The 26,496-nt window shown below is 40.0% G+C and overlaps 1 protein-coding gene across 3 annotated transcripts in view; it reads left to right on the top strand.

The window, feature by feature from the left end:
• DIS3L2 (DIS3 like 3'-5' exoribonuclease 2) overlaps window positions 1–26,496 on the top strand; it is a 364,857-nt gene that overhangs the window by 613 nt on the left and 337,748 nt on the right. The gene's annotated exons all lie outside the window — the stretch shown is intronic.

Genomic DNA, 26,496 nt, shown 5'->3' with positions numbered 1-26,496 from the left:
CTTCCAGCGTGGTATACTTTTATCTGCTTCGTTGATCGTGGAGACTCATTTGGTTCAACATGTCGAACTGATCCATTAGCTGGCGATTAGCTTTCCGGTTTTTAGTTTATTTGTGTTGTGCTGAGTCGCGTCGGAGTCTTTGCGACCCTATGGACTTGTAGCCCGCCAGGCTTCCCTATCCATGGGGATTCTCCAGGCGAGAGTACTGGAGTGGGTTGCCATGCCCTCCTCCAAGGGATCTTCCCAACCCAGGGATGGAACCCAGGCCTCCCGCATTGCAGGCGGATTCTTTTACTGTCTGAGCCACCAGGGAATCCCAAGAATACTGGAGTGGGTAGCTTATTCCTTCTGCAGGGGAACTTCCCAACCCAGAAATTGAACGGGGGTCTCCTGCATTGCCGGCAGATTCTTTACCAGCTGAGCTACCCGGGAATTTTAGTTTATTTAGTATTCTTTGAGTTAGATTTTGTGTCTTAACATTTTTCTTTTTTTTTTTTTAACATTTTTCTACAGAAGGAACTCTCCTTGGGATTGAGTAGATTTGGGGAAAAAAGACTCAAGTGACATTTACCACGTTGAAAAAGTAGGGACAGGTGTTAATATCTCTGAATTACATTTGAAAACAATTTCAACACAATAGTAAAATCCCAGCTGGGCTGTTTCCGACACCCCCCCGCCTCCCGCCCAGAAATTGACAAAGTAAAATTTATATTAAAATACAAAAGACTGAAAACCTCCCTTAATTGAGTTTGAAGCAGTGGGACTAAGGATGCTCTAAGCCAGCGGTTCTAATCTTTTTGGCACCAGGGACTGTTTTCCTGAAGGTAATTTTTCTGTGTTGTGTGGATGGCTTGGGGTTGATTCAAGTACATTACATTTATTGCGCATTTTATTTCTAGTATTACATTATGATGTATAATGAGATGGGGCTTCCCAGGTGGCACTAGTGGTAAAGAACCCGCCTGCCAAGGTAGGAGCTGTAAGCTAAGACATGCGGGATCAATCCCTGGATGGGAAAGAACCCCTGGAAGAGTGCATGGCAACCCACTCCAGTGCTCATGCCTGGAGAATCCCATGGACAGAGAATCCTGGAGGGCTACAGTCCATAGGGTTGCAAAGAGTCGGAAGTGACTTAGCATGAACGCACACATAATGGAATAGTTGCACATGTAATGGAATAGTTGTACAACTCAGCATAATGCAGAATCAGTGGGAGCTCTGAGCTTGTTTTCCTGCTCCTGGATGGTCCCATCTAAGGGTAATGGGGGACAATGACACCTGAAGTGTGTTGCTTATGTCAGTCTACTCCATAGTCTTGTTTTGGTTCGAGCTCCTGTGAGAATCTGATGTGGCTGCTGATCTGACAGGAGGTGGAGCTCAGGCTGTAATGGGAGCGATGGGAAGCGGCTGTAAATACACAGGAAGCTTCGCTTGCTTACCGGCTGTTCACTTCCGGCTCTGCTGCCCAATTCCTAACAGGCCACAGCCCCGTACCATGAGGTTTGGGGACCCCTGCGCTAAGCCTCATTCAAACATTATTGGTTAACGACATTATAATTAATCCAATGGTAATTATACTGAGGCATATGAACAATTTTTGGAAATATTATTTGGGACTAAAATGCAGGAGTTTAGATATCAAAATCCGTTATTCGAAAGAGTATAATTTCATTTCAGTTCAGTAAGTATTTATTAAGCACTTAGAGTGTTGCTCAGTATTTGCTTAGAGACAGAAGGGCCAGGGAAATTTATACAGGCGTCTCAGTTGACTTTTTTGTTTTTTTTGAGTTGAATAGGGACTTTAGGCTCAGTTGCTTTGAACATTCTCCAAGATTCATTTGTGAAGATGCACAAACTCCTGAGGAGACATTCTGTGATATATTATTATTTTCTTATAGATTTGGTGCCCATTCACTTATTCAACAGGTATTTGAGTGCTTAGTTGGTACTAGGTGCTGAGTTTAGCATTGGAAATGGGGGAGAGTGAGTGCATACAAGATCCTTGTGCTCAGCAGATGCCATCAGATTAACCACACAAATGTAAAACTGCAACAGTGACAAGTATTTGAGTTAGGGAAATCCCAGAAGTTAACATTTGAACTGAGATCTGGAGGATGCACAGGAAAGGAACAATGTTCCAGTCAGAACAAAGGCAAGGGTAAAAAGACCCTGTGATGGCAGGGTTCATGGAGATGACTGGGGACTTAAGGTACAGGCCTGTGTATGGGTCACATGGAGATGACTGGGGACTTAAGGTGCAGGCCTGTGTATGGGTCACATGGAGATGACTGGGGACTTAAGGTGCAGGCCTGTGTATGGGTCAGGAAGCATATAGGACAACCTGGGGGGAGAGGGGGCTGGAGAAGTGGGCCAGAAGGTGCTGGGCCTTGCAAGCAGGTAGAAGAGTTTTTCTTTATTCTTGGTGTAAAGAGAAGCTTCCATACAGTTTTTTAAAAGTTTAATTTAATTTTAATTTATTTGGTTGCGCCAGGTCTTAGTTGTGGCACGCAGGATCTTTGATCTTTACTGTGGCATGTGGGATCTAGTTCCCTGACCAGGGGTTGAACCTGGGCCCCCTGCATTGGGAGCACAAGAGTTTTAGCCATGGACTACCAGGGAAGTCCGTGTACAGTTTTCTTTAGCGACTTAGACAACATTGTGGGTGGGGATGGCACAATTAGATTGTGTTTGACTAGCTTGCTTTGTATTTTATACCATCACTTAGGGTTTGTATTGTCTTCTTTTAGTTTTCTCGCTCCTTCAGTTTTATTGTAGTTAAGGAAACCTGCATGTACCATTAGCAAGGCATGTCTACTTTTTTTTTTTTCAATTAGGGAAAAAAGGAATTTTAGAGATTAGGACTGCACACTGAAGTTAGTCAATTTGAAATATTTTTGCATTAGTATGACTGCCAGGGCAGTCATAATTTCTAATGTCTAATAATTTCTAATTTCTGTGACTCTCTTTTTTTCTAACTGTAGCTTAAAAAAATGCATAGTCTAAAATTTACCCTCTTAACCATTTTTAAGTGTACAGTTAACTATATTTACACTTGTGTAACATCGCTCACCCTTTTTCATCTTAAAAAAACTAAACTCTGTACTCATTGAGCAATTCCCTGTTTCTCCTTCCCACCACCTCCTGGCAACCACCGTTCCACTTTCTGTCATCATGATTTTGACTACTCTAGATACTTCAGAGAAGTGAAATTATACAAGGTGTGTCCCCTTGTACCTTCATATTCCTCCTCTGCACTATGTCCTTCCTCTCCCATCAGTCAGTTCAAATCCTGCCTATCCTTATCCCTCTTGTTATGGCATGTATTTGCCCATGGCATGTACACTTGGGTTCCCCTGCACAGTATGATGAAAAAGCTGTCAGAAAAGAAAAAGAACACATTAAACTTTTTAACCTTGACTGATTTATTTTGAGACAAAGATTTGTGCTTATTTGTGAGTTTTATTACTGCTCAGTGATTTTGAAAGAATCACATTTGTACCACATTTTATAGTGTTCACCTCGCAACACTTACAGACCAGTTGATTTTAGGTATTGGAATGGAAATGATTTTGAGGTGGCTCAGTATTTTAAGTACAAAAAAGGTATAGCAAAGGATTTTCTCGTGTGGGGGAAGATTTGTAAACTTTTGTTTTCAGTTTCCCCATTTATCCCAAACTTTGGTTTTCTGTAATGTTGACCAGCCTTAGAGGATCAGCCTCATAGGGTCCAAGTTGTAGAGTGTCCTTTTATTTTAATCTTCAGGAGTATTTTCTTTTCTCTGGAGAGTTTCTGTAGGAAATGAAGCTCGTTTTCATTCAAATACTAAAGAGCACGCGTGCAAATCCTGCTATGGGCCTGGACTGGTTCTGTGAATCCCTCTGTGGTCCAGCCATCTGTGCCATTATTGGTGATGTAAAGGAAGCGCCAGATTTGCCTGTTATTCCAGGTGTTTCTTGACTTCCTTCTTTTGCATTCCAGTCCCCTAGAATGAAAAGGACATCTTTTGGGGGTGTTAGTTCTAGAAGGTCTTATAGGTCTTCATAGAACTGTTCAACTTCAGCTTCTTCAGTGTTACTGGTTGGGGCATAGACTTGGATTACCGTGATATTGAATGGTTTGCCTTGGAAATGAACAGATATCATTCTGTCGTTTTTGAGATTGCATCCAAGTACTGCATTTCGGACTCTTTTGTTGACTATGATGGCTACTCCATTTCTTCTAAGGGATTCCTGCCCACAGTAGTAGATATAATGGTCATCTGAGTTAAATCCACCCATTCCAGTCCATTTTAGTTCGCTGATTCCTAGAATGTCGATGTTCACTCTTGTCATCTCCTGTTTGACCACTTCCAATTTGCCTTGATTCATGGACCTAACATTCCAGGTTCCTATGCAATATTGCTCTTTGCCGCATCTAACCCTGCTTCCATCACCAGTCCCATTCACAACTGGGTGTTGTTTTTGCTTTGGCTCCATCCCTTCATTTTTTCTGAAGTTATTTCTCCACTGCCTCCAGTAGCACATTGGGCACCCACTGACCTGGGGAGTTCATCCCTCAGTGTCCTATCTTTTTGCCTTTTCATACTGTTCATGGGGTTCTCAAGGCAAGAATACTGAAGTGGTTTGCCATTCCCTTCTCCAGTGGACCACATTCTGTCAGACCTCTCCACCATGACCCATCCATCTTGGGTGGCCCCACACGGCATGGCTTAGTTTCACTGAATTAGACAAGGCTGTGGTCCATGTGATCAGACTGGCTAGTTGTCTGTGATTGTAGTTTCAGTCTGTCTGCCCTCTGATCCCCTCTCTCAGTGCCTACTGTCTTTCTTGGGTTTCTCTTATCTTGAACGTGAGGTCGCTCTTCATGGCTGTTCCAGCAAAGTGCAGACGCTGCTCCTTGCTTTGGATGTGGGTTAGCTCCTCTTCCAACAATGCAAGGGAAGACTCTACACATGGACATCACCAGATGGTAGACACTGAAATCAGATTGATTATATTCTTGCAGCCAAAGATGGAGAAGCTCTATACAGTCAGCAAAAACAAGACTGGGAGCTGACTGTAGCTCAGATCATGAACTTATTGCCAAATTCAGACTGAAATTGAAGAAAGTGGAGAAAACCACTAGGCCATTCAGGTATTACCTAAATCAAATCCCTTATAACTATACAGTGGAAGTGAGAAATAGATTTAAGGGACTAAATCTGATAGACAGAGTGCCTGATGAACTATGGATAGAGGTTCGTGACATTGTATAGGAGACAGGAATTAAGACCATCCCCGAGAAAAAGAAATGCAAAAAAGTAAAATGGCTGTCTGAGGAGGCCTTACAAATAGCTGTGAAATGAAGGGAAGCGAAAAGCAAAGGAGAAAAGGAAAGATATACCCATTTGAAAGCAGAGTTCCAAAGAACAGCAAGGAGAGATAAGAAAGCTTTCCTCAGCGATCAATGCAAAGAAATAGAGGGAAACAATGGAATGGGAAAGACTAGAGATCTCTTCAAGAAAATTAGAGATACCAAGAGAACATTTCATGCAAAGATGGGCTCAATAAAGGACAGAAATGGTAGGGACCTAACAGAAGCAGAAGATATTAAGAAGAGGTGGCAAGAATATATAGAAGAACTGTACAAAAAATCATGACCCAGATAATCATGATAGTGTGATCACTCACCTAGAGCCAGACATCCTGGAATATGAAGTCAAGTGGGCCTTAGAAAGCATCACTACAAACAAAGCTAGCGGAGGTGATGGAATTCCAGTTGAGCTATTTCAAATCCTGAAAGAGGAAGCTGTGAAAGTGCTGCACTCAATATGCCAGCAAATTTGGAAAACTCAGCAGTGGCCACAGGACTGGAAAAGGTCAGTTTTCATTCCAATCCCAAAGAAAGGCAATGCCAAAGAATGCTCAAACTGCCGCACAACTGCACTCATCTCACACGCTAGTGAAGTAATGCTTAAAATTCTCCAAGCCAGGCTTCAGCAATACGTGAACTGTGAACTTCCAGATGTTCAAACTGGTTTTAGAAAAGGCAGAGGAACCAGAGATCAAATTGTCAACATCCATTGGATCAGTGAAAAAGCAAGAGAGTTCCAGAAAAAAATCGATTTCTGCTTTATTGACTATGTCAAAGCGTTTGACTGTTTAGATCACGATAAACTGTGGAAAATTCTGAAAGAGATGGGAATACCAGACCACCTGACCTGCCTCTTGAGAAACCTGTATGCAGGTCAGGGAGCAACAGTTAGAATTGGACATGTAACGACAGACTGGTTCCAAATAGGAAAAGGAGTACGTCAAGGCTGTATATTGTCACCCTGCTTATTTAACTTATATGCAGAGTACATCATGAGAAACACTGGGCTGGATAAAGCACAAGCTGGAATCAAGATTGCTGGGAGAAATATCAGTAACCTCAGATATGGAGATGACACCACCCTTATGGCAGGAAGTGAAGAAGAACTAAAGAGCCTCTTGATGAAAGTGAAAGAGGAGAGTGAAAAAGTTGGCTTAAAGCTCAATATTCAGAAAACTAAGATAATGGCATTTGGTCCCATCACTTCATGGGAAATAGATGGGGAAACAGTGGAAACAGTGTCAGACTTTATTTTTCTGGGCTCCAAAATCACTGCAGATGGTGATTGCAGCCATGAAATTAAAAGACACATACTCCTAGAAAGGAAAGTTATGACCAAGCTAGACAGCATATTAAAAAGCAGAAACATTACTTTGCCAACAAAGTTCCATCTAGTCAAGGCTATGGTTTTTCCATTGGTCATGTATGGATGTGAGAGTTGGCCTATAAATAAAGCTGAGTGCTGAAGAATTGATGCTTTTGAATTGTGTTGTTGGAGAAGACTCTTGAGAGTCCCTTGGACCGCAAGGAGATCAGTCCTGGATATTCATTGGGAGGACTGATGTTGAAGCTGAACGTCCAATACTTTGGCCACCTCATGTGAAGAGCTGACTCAATTGAAAAGACCCTGATGCTGGGAAAGATTGAGGGCAGGAGGAGAAGGAGATGACAGAGGATGAGATGGTTGGATGGCATCACTGACTCGATGGACATCGGTTTGGGTGGGCTCCTGGAGTTGGTGATGGACAGGGATGCCTGGCGTGCTGCGGTTCATGGGGTCGCAAAGAGTTGGACACCACTGAGCAACTTCACTGAACTGAACTGAAAGGAAGTGCAGGCAGAATTCTTGTTGCCTCTGTTAGACTGAGGGTGGTGGGAGCTACACAGGATGCTCCTCTGTGTTGTGTCACAGGAGGTGGAGGATTTGACAACAAGAACTTTTCAGAGAGCATTTAATTTGGAACCGTAGCAAGAACTGGATGCCCCAGAGCTGCAATTAGGTGATTAACCCATAGATTTAGTCAAGTGCAGTCAGCCACTAGTCTAAAAACACTTTTCCCCCCATTTTTAAAAATTGTGATAAAATACACAAAATCCAAAATTGCTTCATCTTATTCATTTTCCATGTGCTGTTCAGTGGTATTAAATATATTCATAATGTCTTGCAGTAATCATCATTCACCTCCAAAACTATTCATCCTGTAAAACTGAAACTCTTTACCCATTAAACCGTGACTTCCTATTCTTCCCAGGCTCTGGCAACTATTCATCTACTTTCTTTTATTTATTTATTTATTTTTTAAATTATTAGTTGGAGGCTAATTACTTCACAACATTTCAGTGGGTTTTGTCATACATTGATATGAATCAGCCATAGATTTACACGTATTCCCCATCCCGATCCCCCCTCCCACCTCCCTCTCCACCCGATTCCTCTGGGTCTTCCCAGTGCACCAGGCCCGAGCACTTGTCTCATGCATCCCACCTGGGCTGGTGATCTGTTTCACCATAGATAGTATAGATGCTGTTCTTTTGAAACATCCCGCCCTCACCTTCTCCCACAGAGTTCAAAAGTCTGTTCTGTATTTCTGTGTCTCTTTTTCTGTTTTGCATATAGGGTTATCATTACCATCTTTCTAAATTCCATATATATGTGTTAGTATGCTGTAATGTTCTTTATCTTTCTGGCTTACTTCACTCTGTATAATGGGCTCCAGTTTCATCCATCTCATTAGGACTGATTCAAATGAATTCTTTTTAACGGCTGAGTAATATTCCATGGTGTATATGTACCACAGCTTCCTTATCCATTCATCTGCTGATGGGCATCTAGGTTGCTTCCATGTCCTGGCTATTATAAACAGTGCTGCGATGAACATTGGGGTGCACGTGTCTCTTTCAGATCTGGTTTCCTCAGTGTGTATGCCCAGAAGTGGGATTGCTGGGTCATATGGCAGTTCTATTTCCAGTTTTTTAAGAAATCTCCACACTGTTTTCCATCGTGGCTGTACTAGTTTGCATTCCCACCAACAGTGTAAGAGGGTTCCCTTTTCTCCACACCCTCTCCAGCATTTATTGCTTGTAGACTTTTGGATAGCAGCCATCCTGACTGGCGTGTAATGGTACCTCATTGTGGTTTTGATTTGCATTTCTCTAATAATGAGTGATGTTGAGCATCTTTTCATGTGTTTGTTAGCCATCTGTATGTCTTCTTTGGAGAAATGTCTGTTTAGTTCTTTGGCCCAACTATTCATCTACTTTCTGTCTCTGATCTTGAGTACTAGAAGTACCTCATAACAGTGGAATCACACAGTATTTGCCTTTTTGTGCACCAGTTCTCAGGGTTCGGGCTTCCCTGGTGCCTGCAATGCGGGAGACCCAGATTCGATCCCTGGGTCGGGAAGATCCCCTGGAGAAGGGCACGGCACTCCGCTTTAGTATTCTTGCCTGGAGCATCCCATGGATAGAGGAGCCTGGCAGGCTATGGTCCATACAGTTGCAAAGAGTCAGACACGACTGAAATGACTTGGTGTGCACGCACTCATGAACCCATGTCTGATTGCAAAGTCCATAATCCTTCCACATCTCTGCATTGTGCATGCTAAGTTGCTTCAGACTCTTTGTGACACTATGGACTAGAGTGGGTTGCCATACTCTCCTCAAGGGGATCTTCCCGATCCAGGGATTGAACCTGCATCTCTTAAGTCTCCTGCATTGGCAAGTGTGTTCTTTACCACTTGGAGAAGGAAATGGCAACCCACTCCAATATTCCTGCCTGGAGAATTCCATGGACAGAGGAGCCTGGTGGGCTGTAGTCCATGGGGTGGCAAAGAGCTGGACATGACTGAGCAACTAATACTTTCTTTACCACTACCACCACCTGGGAATCCCACACTGAATCATCCTACTTCTCTAAATCAGGTTCTGATTTCAGCATGAATGCTAGATATGTCAGCATCAACCTAAGATCTAAAGGAACCGTAAGGAAAAGGGCAAGTAATGAAGTAGGTGGATACAGTAGGAAGTCACCTGTTCCCTGTGGTTTGAAGAATCCTTCAAATGAAGGACAGTAATTGTTGGCGTATTTGATAGACTTGAGAGCTTGGGTGCCCAAACCAGGAGGAGGCAGGAAGTTATATAATGCTAACTGAGGAACTTTGCTCCTTAGGTTCCTCTGCAGGCTTCCTTTCAGAGAAGGCAATGGCAACCCACTCCAGTACTCTTGCCTGGAAACTCCCATGGATGGAGGAGCCTGGTAGGCTGCAGTCCATGGGGTCGCTGGGAGTCGAACACCTGAGTGACTTCACTTTCACTTTTCCTTTTCATGCATTGGAGAAGGAAATGGCAACCCACTCCAGTGTTCTTGCCTGGAGAATTCCATGGACAGAGGAACTTGGTGGGCTACAGTCCATGGGATCTCAAAGAGTTGGACACGACTGAGTGACTAACACATACATTATTAGCAGGAAATACTTTTAATGATTGAATACAAACCAGTTTGGATCATGAAACATTATTAATTATTGGTTAAGACCATGTCTTTACAAAGCTGGTTTACTGAGATATAGTCAACATATATAAACAATACTTATTAAAAATTTACAATTTGTAAAATTTTGATAGATATATGTGCTTATGAGACTGTCATCACAGAAAGGATAGTGAACATATCCATCACCCCCAAAACTTTCATTACGTCCTTGGCTCCTTGACCACCATCCAAGACAAGCACTGATAATTCTGTAATTATCTATTAATTTTGTTTCCTAGAATTTCCTAGAATGTTATATAAATGGAATCATATAGTTTATGGTTATACTTCTTTCACTTAGCATAATTATTTTGATATTCATTCTTTAGTATGTCAGTAGTTGATTCCTCTTTAATGCTGAATACTATTCCTTTGAAGGGATATACTGCAGTATTGATACATTCACCTATTGTTGGACATATTGGTCATTTCCAATTTTTAGTTGGTAACAAATGATGTTGTTATGAAAATTTGTGTACCAGTCTTTCTGTATAGATATATACTTTTATTTCTCTTGGTTAAGCACATAGAAGTAAAATGGCTAGATCATGTGGTAGGAACAGACTTAACTTTTAAACAAACTGTCAACATTTTTCAAAGTGGCTGTACTCTTTTGCTTTAACACCAGCAATGTATAAGAGGTCCAGTTCCTCCACATCCTCGCCAACACTTGGCACAATTGCACTCATCTCACACGCTAGTGAAGTAATGCTTAAAATTCCCCAAGCCAAAGGAAAAAAAACCTTGGTTGACTATGAGGGCTACTCCATTTCTTCTAAGGGATTCTTGCCCACAAGAATTTAATTTAATTTAATTTAATTTAATTTAATTCATCTGAATTAAATTAAATTCACCCATTCTGGTCCATTTTAGTTGACTGGTTCCTAAAATGTTGATGTTTACTCTTGCCCTCTCCTGTTTGACCACTTCCAATTTGCCTTGATTCATGGACCTAAGATGCCAGGTTCCTATGCAATATTGTTCTTTACAGCATCGGACTTTACTTTTATCACCAGTCACATCCACAACTGGGTGGTGTTTCGCTTTGGCTCTGTCTCTTCATTCTTTCTGGAGTTATTTCTCCACTTTTCTCCAGTAGCATATTGGGCACCTACTGACCTGGGGAGTTCATCTTTCAGTGTCTTATCTCTTTGCCTTTTCACACTGTTCATGGGGTTCTCAAGGCAAGAATACTGAAGTGGTTTGACATTCCTTTCTCCAGTGGAATTCCTTTCTCCAGTTTTGTCAGAACTCTACACCATGTTTTCTCCTAATTTCTTTTTGTTCTCTTAAATGATGACTTTTAAAGAGCAGTTCTTAATTTTGATGAAGTCCAACTTAACAATTTTTTCTTTTATGGATTCTGCTTTTCTTGCTTAAAAACTTTCTTTGCCTATTTTCACAATAATATGTTTGTGATATGTTCTAGAAGCTTTAGTTTTAGATTTTACTTTTAGACGTATATCCCTGGTGGCTCAGATGGTAAAGAATCCGCCTGCAATGCAGGAGATCTGGGTTCGATTCCTGTGTCAGGAATATCCCCTGGAGAAGGGAATGGCAACCCACTCCAGTATTCTTGCCTGGATACTGCAGTATCCACCAAAGAAGCCTGGTGGGCTACAGTCCATGGGGTTGTAAAGAGTCTGACGGGACTAAGCGACTAATACTTTCACTTTACTGTAGACTTGTGATCTACTTTGGGTTAATTCTTATACATAGTGCAAGGTATGGATCAGAGTTCATTTTTTAAGTATATGGAATCTGATTGTTCTAGAACTATTTGTTGAAAAGACTATATTTTCACTGAATTCCCTTGTACCTAGGTTATACCTCAGTTGAAAATTTATGTATATATTTGGTTCTGTTTCTGGACTTTTTTGTTTTCATTCATCTGTTGGTCTGTATTGATGCCAGTACTACACTGATTTGATTACTATAGCTTTATAAAAAAGACTTGAAGTCAGACAGTGTAAGTCCTTCAGCTTTGCTGTTGTTTCCCCAGACTTTGGCTTTTTGAGATCCTTTTCATCTCATATTAATTTTACAATCAACTTGTCAGCTTTTCAAAAAGATCTGCTTGAGAATTTGATTCAGGTTGTATTGGATCTGTAAATAATTTGGGGAGAATTGCCATCTTAACATCTTCCAACACATGAACATTTATTTAGATTTTCTATACTTGCTGTTAGCAATATTTTGTAGTTTTCACTGTGCGTATCTTGTACGTCTTTTGTCATAATTAGCTCTATGTATTTTGTATTTTTGATTTTATTAAAGTGATGATTTTTAAAAATTTATATTTTTGACTGTACAGAAATATGATTGATTTTTGTGCATTGATTTTTCTCTATCAGCTTGTCTATGCTTACTCATTCCAGTAGATTTTAATATAGATTTCATTGGATTTGCTACATAAAGATTATGTCATCTGGGAATACAGTTTTACTTCTTCCTTTTTAATCTTTAATTTTTTCTCTCTGTGCTGGCTTTAATTTCCAGTACAATGTTAAATAGAAGTGGTGGAAGTAGATATATTTGTTTTATTCTTGATCTTAAGAAGAAAGCATTCAGTCTTCAACTACTAAGTGTGATGATAGTTATAGGCTTTTGGTATATGTTCTTTGTCAGTAAGGAAGTTTCCTTCTCTTCCTAGTTTGCGAAGTGTTTTTTTAAAATCAGAAACCAATGTTGTATTCCATCAGATGCTTTTTCTGCGTCTACTGAGGTGGTCATATGTTTTTTCATTTTTAAGTTGTTAATATGGTCAATTATTGGGTTGGCCAAAAAGGTTTTACTTCTACATATGTGATCAATTCCAGTATATGTTGTTATTATTATTCATAAATAATCAGTTGTCTTTTAAGCAGACTTAAACTTTAAGGGTAAAATTTTTATATTTACCAATAAGTTACTTTTACTAGTTCTCTTCCTTTTCTGTAGATCCAGATTTGCATCTATTACCATTTCTTTCTGCTTTAAGGACTTCCTTTAGTTTTTATTTTTTTAATATTCATTTATTTTGTTTATTTATTTGGCTCTGCTGGGTGTTGTTTGCGGCATGTGGGATCTGTGAGCCCTGACCAGGGCCCCCTGCATTGGGAATGTGGAGTCTTAGCCATTGGACCATCGGGGAAGTCCCCCTATTGCTTTTCTTCAAGTTTACTAATTTTTCATCAGCAGCGTTTAATCTGCTGTTAATCCCATCCAGGGTAGTTTTTTTTTTTTTTTTTTTTTTTTTACTGTGGGCATCATCATTTTTATTTTTTAAAGTTTGCTTTGGATCCTTTTTTTTGTCTTCAACTGTCTCTTGACAAGTTCAGTTTTTTCTTTAACTTTTTGTTTTTAAAATTAGCTCATTTATTTTGGTGGCTCTCAGGTTTTGTTGCTGTGTGTGAGCTCTCTGTAGGTGTGGTGTGTGGGCCCTGCACTGCAGTGGCCTTCCTTGCTGTAGAGCGCGGGCCCTGGGGCCTGCAGGCCTCGGTAGTCATGGCGCGTGGTCTCAGCAGTTGCGGTTCTGATGCTCAGGAATGCAGGCTCCGTAGTCGTGGTGCGGGGGCCTAGTGGTCACCACATACACGGGATCTGCTACGACCAGGGTCGAACCAAACCAGCGAAGTCCCTTTAACTTTTTAAACACACAATTCTCATAACTACTAGTTTCCTTCCTCTTCTATTATTCTTATATATTTCTACATTCTCTTTTTTCCTTTGTCTGCTCCTCTTTCTTACATGCACACATTATACTCTGTTTATTAATGAAGTAATACAAAATACATTATGATTTCCCTGTTTTGTGTATTTGTATATAGGCTTAAGAAAGCTAAGTAGTTTGGTTTGGTCAAGGTTAGTCAGTTAATGTTCAGGTTAAAATCCAGATTTTTCTACGAGTTCTGCTCTTCCATTACTCCTGCTTCAGTAGCAGGGATAGGACAAGTGTATGACTAAAACAGAAGTAAGAGAAGGGATGGAACCGTAAAGAAGGATTATGAAAGATCATAAGGGAGTGTATAGGTCATAAAAGACTTCCAGGAACTCAGGAAGCATTTGGGATGAGCATTCACGGAAAGGTGAGATTTTGCTTGTTGCTCTAAGGAGGGTGAAGCATTTGAGGAGAGAAGAGTGTATTGCAACATGTGGGGTTTGGAAGAGTAAGGCAAGTGTTTAGCTGGATTGGATATGAGTGTGGAAAGCAGACAACTAGGGAGGTTAGACTGAATTGTGGAGTGTCTTTGATGTCTGGCTTTAACAGAGATTTTTAAAAATATATTTATTAACTATTTCGGGCCCTGGCTGCAGTGTGTGGACTCTGTAGTGGTGGCATTCCGGATCAATAGTTGCAGTGCATGGGTTTTAATTGCAGCATGTGGGATCTTAGTTCTCAGACCAGGGATTGAACCTACGTCCCGTCCCCTGCATTGCAAGGCAGATTCTTAACCCCTGGATCAGCAAGGAAGTCCCTAACACAGCTTTTTTATGTATCTTGTCATTTCTGATTCAGAGATGTAGACTTTAGAATTTCCCTTCATTCCTTAGTACAGTCTTGCACATAATTCATTTCTAGGTTTATTGATTGATTAATAATTTTCTTACATAGCACTCTTCAGTTCAGTTGCTCAGTTGTGTCCGACTCTTTTAAGACCCTATGGACATTTATTTGGCTTTTTTCTTGTTTCTTGATGTAAGCCTGTAATGCTATGGGTGGGATGTTTCAAAAGAACAGCATGTATATTATCTATGGTGAAACAGATCACCAGCCCAGGTGGGATGCATGAGACAAGTGCTCGGGCCTGGTGCACTGGGAAGACCCAGAGGAATCGGGTGGAGAGGGAGGTGGGAGGGGGGATCGGGATGGGGAATACGTGTAAATCTATGGCTGATTCATATCAATGTATGACAAAACCCACTGAAATGTTGTGAAGTAATTAGCCTCCAACTAATTAAAAAAAAAAAAGTAAATTAAAAAAAAAAGACCCTATGGACAGAAGCACACCAGGCTTCCCTATCCATCACCAACTCCCAGAGCTTGCTCAAACTCATGTCCATCGAGTCAGTGATGCCATCCAACCATCTCATCCTCTGTCATCCCCTTCTCCTCCTGCCTTTAATCCTTCCCAGCATCAGGGTCTTTTCCAGTGAGTCAGTTCTTTGTATCACGTGGCCAAAGTATTGGGGTTTCAGCTTTAGCATCAGTCCTTCCAGTGAATATTCAGGACTCGTTTCCTTTAAGATTGACTGGTTTGATCTCCTTGCTGTTCAGGGGACTCTCAAGAGTCTTCTCCAACACCACCTTTAGTTCATAGCACCCTTCAGTTCAGTTCAGTTGCTCAGTTGTGTCCAACTCTTTGCGACCCTATGGACTGCAGCACTCCAGGCCTCCCTGTCCATCACCAACTCCCGGAGTTTGCTCAAACTCATGCCCATTGAGTCGGTGATGCCATCCAACCTTTATTAGTACTTGTGATTGCATTGCTTATTGTATAAGAAGTCTTAAATCTTGTGTTCATAAAATTCCTTCCAAAGAAGTCAGCATACTTTACGCTAATTCATTTATTGATTGTGTCAGCAGTCAGCTTACCATACCCTAGGAGTATCCCACTTTCTCAGGCATCTAGAATCCTGCTTCAACTTAAGGGTCATTGTATAATCTTGTATTGTTCTAACGAAAGGAATGCTCAGATGACAGTGTTGTGGGCAGAGCCCAAGCCTGTTTCTTTGGTACTTTTTTTACTTCTGGCTGGTAGGGAGGAGTACATGTGATACTGTCTTTGAACTCACAACTGCCCACCACATGCAGAATTGGTCCTGACACTTCAAGTGCTCAACTGGACTCACTCTGATCTTTGTATCTCAAAGGAATTGAGAGCTGAGGTTTCATCCAGGATTTCATTATGTTTCAGGTGGTTAAAAAATAATTAATGGAAAAATGTCTTATTGTTCAAGTCACATCATTCTTCTTGCAGGCCTTTTAATTATCTTTAGCAAACCTTTTTACTCTTCAGTTCTGACAAGTGCCCTTCTTTCTGGAGCCCCCTGAAGTGATCACTAGTGGTTCTCAGTGAGTTTCATCAAAGAGCACGCACATGTCTTTTGCTGTAAACCCTCTCTACCCCTATGAATTCCTCGTTAATGCAGCTTCATAATAGAAGGTGAAAATCAAGGATTTTCTAACTCCCTATCCGGTGACTGGGCTTCCCTGGTGGGCTCAGCGGTAAAGAATCTGCCTGTAGTGCAAGTAGACACAGGTTTGATTCCCTGGGTTGGGAAGATCCCCTGGAGAAGAAATGGCAGCCCACTCCAGTATTCTTGCCTGGGAAATCCCATGGACAGAGGAACCTGGAGGGCTACAGTCCATGGGGTCGCAAAGATTCAGAGACAACTCAGTGATTAAAACCACCACCAACAGGTGTCTAGGAGTTATTTTCTAGATTTGAGTATGAATGGAGCCTTGTTGTTTTTGATTTGCATTTTTTAATGACTAATGATGTTGGACGTCTTTTCATGAACTTCTTGGCTATTAATATATCTTTTCTGAAAGAAGGTTCTATTCACATTCTTTGCCCATTTTTTCTTCCATTTGATTTTTAAGATTAGCTTCTTAGTTTCTGTAAAAAAGTTGTGACTGGAATTCAATTGTGGTTGTGTTGAATTTTTTGACTAATTTGCAACTAACATCTTTATAATATTGAGTCATTTCAGGCAAGAGCAGGATTTATTTGTTTAGGTCTTGTATATTTTTAAAAATAATTTGAAAATTTAAATCAAATCTTGTATCAATCTTATTAATATTGGTTCTAGAGTTTTTTTTTTTTTTTGGCCTTGCCGGGTGGAATTTGAGATCTTTGTTTCCTGACCAGGTATCTGACTTGTGCCCCATGCATTGGAAGCACGGAGTCTTAACTACTGCACTGCCATGGAAGTCTCAATTCCTCAACATTTTGTGATTTTGGTTGTTACTTAGAATTGATCTTTTATCCTCTCATATTTTTAAATTAATTATTGTGGGCATATAGGAATTTTGTTGATAATATTTTGTTGTTAATCTGCCTTTTCTGTCATTCTTGGTGAAATCATTAGTCTTAATAATTTGTGAGTTTATCCTTTGAAATTTTTCAAGATGGGCAATCATATTATCTGTGAATATTGAAAACCTCTTAAATTACTGAACCAACTTGATTTATGAGAAAGCATAATTATTTTTAGTCAACAAATTTAGATTGTTTTTATTATTAGTGAATAGAGTTAAAAATATATGTGTACATGTATGTGTATATTTAATGTTGTTTGACAAAAGTAGTGCATGTTCTTATAAGAAAGAAAAAAATCAGACATTACTAAAATGTATGCATTAAAGTGAGAATCCTTAGTAATCCTATTTTCTGAAGAGAATGGTCTTTATGAATGTGCTGTGTCTGAGTGGGAGTTTCCTTTCTTACACTTTGGGAAGCAAAAACAATTAAAGAGATGGTTCATTGCTAGACTGTTGACATTTTTAGGATGGTGTAGGTCAGTGCCATTATTCACTTGAGAACTTAATGCCCTGCTGTTTTTGGAATGAAAATGTTATGAGAGAGTTGAATTTATATTAAAATACAGATGAAAGAAATTCTTCCTTTTCTTAAAATTGTATGCCATTCTTTCCTTCTCTGATAGGCTCCATGCTCTTCAAGAACTATGAAAATAATTTATTTTTCTCTATCCTTTTTGCTTCTTAACTGAGGATGTTTCTTATTATCCTGGGAGACCTGGAACTTAGCAGGAGCATATAAAGACTCTGTGTAAGGACTGAGACACGGGCTTGATTTTTATGTAGGATGCACCACACAACAGATCCACCTGGAGGAAATGGATTGGGCTGATGGTGGTTTAGCAGCAGCTCGAATTTGAAATGGGGGCTCATATGAGAGGCTCTGACTAGAAATGGATGGATTAAATGTGGTTCTACTCTAGAATGAGCTTCACTGACTGTGAAATTGGAATTCATAGGGGAGAGAAGCCTCTTGAAGATGCTCCTGAGGTCTGCAGAAGGATGCACACTTAGAGTCTCCTAGAGCTGATTGAAGGGATTCTAGCTCCTGGCAAGATGGAGATTCAGAACTGGAAGAAACCATAGATCCTCATTTTTATATCTGGCTTAGGCTTGTTCCAAGTACTTGAAGCTTTGGGGAACTGGAAAATAGATTTGAACCTGCTTTCTAGAATCTTTGGGTTCACAAGTGAAGTGTGGACTGAATACTGAGGAAGAGCAAATCAGAGGAAAATAAACACAGTACTTAATGGGGGAGAACTGGGAATACGTTGTTTTGGAGAAGTTTATTAGAGGTACATGGTCATTATATTCCTGGGGAAAAAATTTAAGTATTAAAAAATCATTGCAAATGACTTTTGTAAACAATTTAAATATATATATATGTATATATAAATAGAACAAAATTCTTTTTTTTACAAAATTTTCTATTTGATTATTTCCCTGACAGTTATTCAGTTCAATCACTCAGTTGTGTCCAACTCTTTGCGGCCCCATGGAAATTGATTATTAGTGGAATATAATAAAAAGACTATTGACTTTTATATACAGATCTTCCTTATAATGGGGTCCTTGTTCAGTCTCTAAGTCACATCCGACTCTTTGAGATCCCATGGACTATAGCACACCAGGCTCCTCTGTCCTCCACTATCTCCAGGAGTTTGCTCAAATTCATGTCCGTTGAGTTGGTGATTCTCTCTAACCATCTGATCCTCTGGTGTCCCCTTCTTCTCATGCCTTCTATCTTTCCCAGCATCAGGGTCTTTTCCAGTGAGTCGGCTCTTCGCATCAGGTGGCCAAAGTATTGGAGTTTCAGCTTCAGTCCTTCCAATGAATATTCAGAATTTATTTCCTTTAAGATTTAGTGGTCTGATCTCCTTGTAGTCCAAGGGCCTCTTAAGAGTCTTCTCCAGCACCACAATTTGAAAACATCAGTTCTTTGGCACTCAGCCTTCTTTCTGGTCCAATCCTCACATCCATACATGACTACTGGAAAAGTCATAGCTTTGACTAGATGGACCTTTGCTGGCAAAGTGATGTCTTTGCTTTTTAATACTCTGTCTAGGTTAGTATAGCTTTTCCTTCAAGGAGCAAGTGTCTTAATTTCATGGCTGCAGTCACTGCCTGCAATGCTTTTGGAGCCCAAGAAAATAAACTCTGTCACTGCTTCCACTTTTTACCCTTCTATTTGCCATGAAGTGATGAGACTGGATGCCATCATCTTAACTTTTTGAATGTTCAATTTCAAACCAACTTTTTTACTCTTCTCTTTCACCCTCATCAAGAGGCTCTTTAGTTCTTCTTCCCTTTCTGCCATTGGAGTGGTATCATCTGGGATTACTTCTCAGTCAGTGAACCAGAGAAGTTGCTCAGATGTGTCCGACCCTTTGTGATCCCATGGACTGTAGCCTACCAGGCTCCTCCATCCATGGAATTTTCCAGGCAAGAGTACTGGAGTGGGTTGCCATTTCCTTCTCCATTATTGCACCTAACCTACCTAACTGGGCTTTCCTTGTGGCTCGGTTGGTAAAGAATCTGACCCCAGTTTGATTCCTGGGTCGGGATGCCCTGGAGAAGGGAACAGCTACCCACTCCAGTATTCTGGCCTAGAGAATTCCATGGACTGTATTATATTAGTCCATGGGGTCGCAAAGAATTGGACATGACTGAGTGACTTAAGTCACTTAACTTCACTTAACCTAACTAACATCATAGCATAGCCTTGCCACCTTAAATGCGTTCAGAACACTTATATTAGCTTTCAGTGGGTGCAGAATCATCTAACACAAAGTCTACTTTATAATAAAATGTTGAATAGCTCATGAAATTTATTGAATGCTATACTGAAAGTGAAGAACAGAAGGGTTGTCTGGGTCCAGAATGATTGTAAGTGTATCAGTTGGTCACCCTTGTAAGGGTGTGGATGACTCCTTGTTGCAGCTCATTGCTGCTATTCAGCATCACAGTTGATCATCTCCCATATAGTACTAGCCTGGGAAAAGACCAAAATTTGAAGTAGAGTTTCTACAGAATGTGTGTCGCTTTCACACCGTTGTAAAGTTGAAAAACCCTAAGTTAGTCAGTTCAACATAACAACCATCTGTGTTGTATTTGGACACTACTGAACTCATATTGTAATACTTTATCACTTGATTATGTTGGATTTTCTAGGTAGACGATGATTTCATTTATAATTGATCATTTTGTCTCTTTTCTAATATTTATGTTATCCTTTTTGTCATATAGCAATAGCTAGCTTCTTTAGAACAATACTGAATAACAGTATTATAGCTGGCAGCCTTTTCCTGTTCTTGGAATGCCTCTAGTGCTTTACCATTATTCATGAATTATTTTCTGTGGCTGTTTTTCGTCTTAACTTTTATCCTTTTTAAACTTCACTGTTTATTTTGAGGTACTTGGGGAATCACATGCAGTTGTAAGAAATAATAGAGAGAGATCCTGTGTGCGTTTCACCCAGTTTCCTCTTGTTGAGCTATAGTATAACATAACTCAGAAATTGATTATCAATACAACTCACGCATCTTAATGCAATTTTACCAGTTTTACTTGTACTCTATGTGTGTGTGTATTTCATTCTGTCACATCTGTAGATTTGTATGATTACCACCACAGTCAAGACAGAGAATAGTCCCTTCCCGAGGATCTCTTGTCTTACACTTTCACAGCCGTAGTCATTTCCCTCGCTTTTTGCCTCCCTGAACCCTGGCAGCCACTAAACTCTCTCTCTCTAATTTGTTGTTTTAAGAATGCTTTGTACATGGAACAAGATATGTAGTATATAACCTCTGAGACTGACTTTTTTCACTCAACATAGTTCCCTTGTGATTTCTCCAGGTTGTTGCATGTATCAATAGTTTGTTCCTTTTTACTGCTGAGTGGTATTCCATGGCATGGGTGTACCATCACTTATTTAACCATTCATCTGTTGAAAGGCAGCTGGGTTGTTTTCAGTCTTTGGATGTTATGAATAAAGTTGCTATAAACATGCATATGCAGGTTTTTGTGTGAATCTAAGTTTTCAATTCTCTGAGATAAATGCCCAAGAGTGCATATACCCTTTTTGTGCTTGCTCACCCTCCCTCTCTCTCATCCTCTACACACACACGCACAGGCACATACACACGCACAGGCACACACACACGCACAGGCACACACACATATATAAAATAAAAATTTTCTTGAGCTTCTTGAGATTATTGTGCATGATTGCACATGATTATCCCTAAATACTTCAGTGAGTATTTTCCAAGAGTAGGGATATTTTTTACACACCTAAAGAAAAGTTACCAACTTAGTTCATTTAACATTGATACAACTTTGATCATCAGTTCAGTTCAGTCGATCAGTGGTGTCTAACCCTTTGCGACCCCATGGACTGCAGCACGCCAGGCCTCCCTGTCCATCACCAACTCCCGGAATTTACTGATATATGCCCTTTATTACAAGTTGTCGGTTGATCCAGTGAAGTCTCTTTCAGAATCTTTCCCCCTCGAGGACAGGATCTGTTGTGGGATCACACGTGGTATTTAGTTGTCATGTTTCTCATGTCTCCTTTAATCTGGTACAGTTCTGTAGTCTTTTTTGTCTTTTATGACATGATAGTTTTTGAAGAAGACAGGCTTTTTTCTTTTTAAATATGATGTTCCTCATCTGGTTTGTCTGGTGTTTCCCCATGATTAGATTCAAATTATGTATTATTTTTGGTCTGAATGCTACATAAGTGGTGTTGCTTCCTTGAGATAGATCTTATCATATCAGAAGAAAATTTCTTTTTAGTCCTAGTTACTAAGAAGTCTTAATTAAGAATGGGAGTTGGATGCACATTGTTAGAGCTTGGAGTTGAGGCTATTGGCTGGCCAATGAATTCACAGATGTAGGTCGTGTACTGTGTGAGTGTCAAGGTGTCTGGCCCAGAGAGTGGAGTTTGATAGTAATCCTTGCTCCAAGTATAAAGAAAAGGAAATGGATGTTGGGCTTGATCAGTGCCTTTTGTCTTTTAGCTTGATGATGGCTTGGTTCCATTGCATTAATTTATTATATAGTGAATATGTTAACAGAGTTCTTGATGTTAGAATAAACATTCTATACCATGCATGCATGGAATATAATTTTAAAATTTACATGTTGGATAGATTTTTTATTTTATTTTGGGTTTTGCAGTTATGTTCGTAACAAAAATTCTTCTGTAATTCTGTATGTGAAAGAGTGTGTGTTCTCTCTTTGTCACACTTGGTAGCAGGTTTATTATTTATCCAAAAGTTTTTTTAAACCCCTCTCTCTCCCCAGCAGTTTAAATGACACTGAAATTACCTGTCTCTGAAACTATCTGAACCCAATGCATTTCAGGGAGGGCTTGTGAGCCTTTGGCAGGATTTTCTAGTTTCTTTTCTGGTTAAAGATCTAATATAGGTTTTTACGTCTTCTTGGGCTTCCGTAACAGCTCAATGGTAAAGAATCTGCCTGCAATGCAGTAGACACAAGACCTAATGTGGGTTCCATATCTGGGTTGGGAAGATCCCCTGGAGGAGGAAATGGCAACCCACTCTAGTATTCTTGCCTGGAAAATTCCATGGACAGAGGAGCCTGGTAGTCTACAGTCCATGGGGTTGCAGAGAATTGGACATGGCTGAGCAGAGCAGAGCCTCCCTGAGGGGACTTTTTCATCTTCAGAATTGATCAACTCCGTTCCATGCAGCTACCCTACCCTTTGCTCTTTTGTGACTATAGTTATAGTCTACTGAAACTATTTTTGCTTATGTATTTTTCTACTATATTCTGTGTTCTTTTAAGGGCAGACTCTGTGTCTTCATCTTTGCATATAGTGTTAGCATACTGCTTGGCTCCATAGATTCTCAAATGCTTGTTGAATGAGTACAAGGCGTATTTAGAGGACTATGAGAAAATTGGTTGAAACAGAAGGTTCTTATAGGAGTATGCAGGTTGTTGAGTCAGGAATGGCTAGCAGAGATGATGGAGCAACTTGAGTGTTTGGCTGAGGGGTTCGGATTTTGTCTTTAGTTACAAGACAGGTAGAGGACAGAGGCAAGAGGAGAGAAGGTCATTTATTATTGTTGTGCTAAAGAGACTGGTTAAAATGTCATTATAGCATTAAAATTATTTTTATTTTTTTAAAAATCTTTTTGTGTGTGTGCTGGTTTATCAAATAAAGTTTGCTGCCAAGGTAGAATAAATAGTGTTACATTAATAATGTGTGCTTAGTCGTTCAGTCGTATCTGACTCTTTGCGACTTCATGGACTGTAGTCTACCAGGCTCCTTTGTCCATAGGATTCTCCAGGCAAAAATACTGGAGTGAGTTGCCGTGCCCTCCTCCAGAGGATCTTGCCAATCCAGATATCAAACCTAAGTCTCTCACATTGCAGACAGATTCTTTACCCTCTGAACCACCAGGGAAGCCCATGAATACTGGAGTGGGTAGCCTATCCCTTCTCCAGGGGAACTTTCCGACCCAAAAATCAAACTGGAGTCTCCTGCATTGTGGGTGGATTCTCTACTAGTTGAGCTACTAGGGGATGATTATTGAGTGCTTACTGTCTGCCAGGTACTGCTCTGAGAACTTTGCATATTTTACCTCACTTAATACTCAAGACAGCTCCACATGCTAGGTTTTATTACTGCCCCTTTTAGATAGTGAAACAGGCACAGAGACATTAAGTAACTTGCCGAAAGCCACAACTTTTAAGTAGTAGAAAAGGATTCAAACCTGGGCTTTTTGGCTTCAGAAGTCTTTTAACCACTAAATTCTACTTTCTTCCATTAGCCTTTTAGCCTATTCTAGTAATACTCAGCTCTCTGGAAACTGGCATTTTAACCTTAAATTAAGAACCAGGGAACCATTCTCTGTGTTAACTGCCATAAGCAAGTATTATTTGACTTGTTTTACAATAGATGATCTATTTAGTAATAGCTTAAATATTTCATCTGTTGCTTCAAGTGAGAACTAAAATTGAGCCTATTCTGCATCTGATTAGCATTTAAGTTACTTTTTGAAAGTATTAAATATTTGAAATGAAGTTCTAAATAGCGAACAGCTGGTTGTCTTAGCAAGTTAGAAGTGAGTGTTTAGAGGAAACCCCGTTAAGTTGTCTGGCCCTTGTCCTTCAGGCCAGGTAATAATTGTTCCAGCATAATGTTCTTCATTGCTTGGTCTAGTCTTTGTCAATTGTCTCAAAGAAAGAGCTCCACTCTCTTTGAAGGAAGGTAATTTTCTGATCTCCGATCTGGCAGTTTTTCTTTGTAATTAGTTGTGGAGATTAAAATGTGCTTTGTTCTTTTTAAGGTCACTACCATCTGAAGTAGTAGAAAATACATGTGTGTGGGTTTGCCAAGATTACAGTTGCCGTGGGAATCATAACTTTGGAATTCCTCACATCTGGATTAATGCCGTGTACACAGAGGCTCTGTGTGAATATAGGTTTTCTGTTTTATGTGGATCTGGAAGTAGCAAGGTCTTAATGATGGAGCTTCTTATAAGTGACAGGTTGAACTCTCATAGCTGAAGTTTCAAAGTAACCCCAAGATTCTGAACTTTGCTGTGGAGCTGCTGTCGCATGTTCTGCTCGTCTGCTGGGAAGGCTTATGTCAGTGCTGGGAAACTCAAGCTCTGGAGTGGAAGTCAACGCCAAGCTTATTTCCTGGTACCTGTAGACTTTAGGTTTGTTTTGTCTCCCTGAGAAGCAAGGATTCCAGTGCTGCTGTTTTGAGTTCTGTTTTTGAAGCAGCAAGGAGAAGGAAGGCCGTAGTTCTGCCTTTGTTGCGTTTCAATATTTTTGGAATTGTTTTGGTTATTTGTTTTCTTGGATTGTCCTGTTTCTCTGCTATCTACCTGACGTTATTAATTATTAAATTCATGGTGATGGTCTTATGAGTGGTAGAGGTTTTTATCTTGGAAACAGAGTTTTGAAAAGCCTGCAGACCCTAGGGTCACCATCTTTCAAACTTAGGTTGAATGGTGTGAGCATGGATCATAGTTTCTCCACAGAAAGAAGGACTGGCATCAGTCTGTCTTTGTAAGGCCTTACAAAGGCCTCTTTCAGATCTCCCAATACAGGGTGTTCACCCGACAGACCAGATCCAAAGTCCACAGATTGGCTTAGTGTCATTAAAGTGCCCTTGTCTTTCTATCTGTGGTCTGCATTTTGTCTTAGTCATTTTGCTATTTAGAATTTTGGGTCTGGCATTCTTCTAGGTGCCTTGAATGATGCTAGAATTCTTCTCTGTGACTTTGAGGGAACAGTACGACTGCTTCTGAGTTTGCATGTCTTCTTCTGGAGTATCCTCCGAGATGCCATGGCGACCTTGTGTTGGAGGCAGGAAAAGGATCCTTAGTGAGCCCTTATCTTGCTTGAGGCTGAATCTGTAGGTTCAGTTCAGTTCAGTTCAGTCACTCAGTTGTGTCCGACTCTTTGCGACGCCATATTCTGCAGCTCACCAGACTTCCTTGTCCATCACCAACTCCTGGAACTTCCTCACACTTATGTCCCTCCAGTCGGTGATGCCATCAACCATGTCTGTAGGTAGTAAGTTCCAGATGTTTGGGGCTGCAGCCCTGAGAGTAGGCATTGGTGCAGCAACACCTTCCTGAGAAGAAAATCAGATAGAACTGACATTAAAAAAGAGTAAAGAACTTATAGAAGCCAGGTTAATATTAATCTCTTGTTTAATGTTTAAAAAATAGTTTTCATGGAAACTGGCATTTGAAATAATATGAACCTAGGGAAGACTGCTTTAAATTCTTGTATATTCTAGTCATTTTGCCCAGTTGATTATAGATTTTTGAAAGTCACGTATTTTTCCAAACTGCCACGGTAAAATTGGCCATATGAATAAACTTTGTAGCTTTTTTCCTTTTTCTTATTAATTTTGAGATTAGTGTATGTGGCTCAATGATGGCTTTGATTATCATTCACATTTTGCATATAGCTGGTGGATGAGTTATTTTTCAGCTTAATGATTAAATTAGTTGCTTCTGTACCACAGCGTGAAATTCGGACTAAACCTGTTATGATAACCTTGCTCCATAAAATGTGTGCTTTATGTAAGTAAAGGCCTTAAGTGATAATAGTAGTTTTTATTGAATTGTTTGCTGAGTAGAATATTTTACCATTTATGACTTGTAATTTAGAGTTTTTAAAAGGGAAATTAAAAGTCTTCTCACATGCTTCAGCATGATTTAGTATATGTATGTGTGTACGGGGGAGGTGAAGTACTGTGTGTGTGTGTAGGAGTAGATGAAATAACTTTGAGTATTAATTGGTAATTGTTGAATTTGAGTGATGAGTATACATTCATTACATCTTTCTACTTTGTGATTGTTTTAAAGTTTCCAAAATAAAAGATAAAAAAGTCTTCCCCAAAGTAATGAAAATTTTAAGCAGACTTTTTATTTGATAACAGGGACTACGAGTTCATGAAATATATGTCACAATTTTCAGTACCTTCTGAGTAGCTTTTTCAGTGCTGCTGAAGTACTGTCCTGAGTTACTTCAGGCCAGAGAATATTGTTTTATCCTATTATTGCCCGAGTTTACTGATCATGGAGGAGATATT

Source organism: Dama dama, chromosome 8 (genome assembly GCF_033118175.1).
Source record: "Dama dama isolate Ldn47 chromosome 8, ASM3311817v1, whole genome shotgun sequence".
Taxonomy (NCBI): domain Eukaryota; kingdom Metazoa; phylum Chordata; class Mammalia; order Artiodactyla; family Cervidae; genus Dama; species Dama dama.
This window is presented reverse-complemented; position numbering and strand designations above follow the sequence as displayed.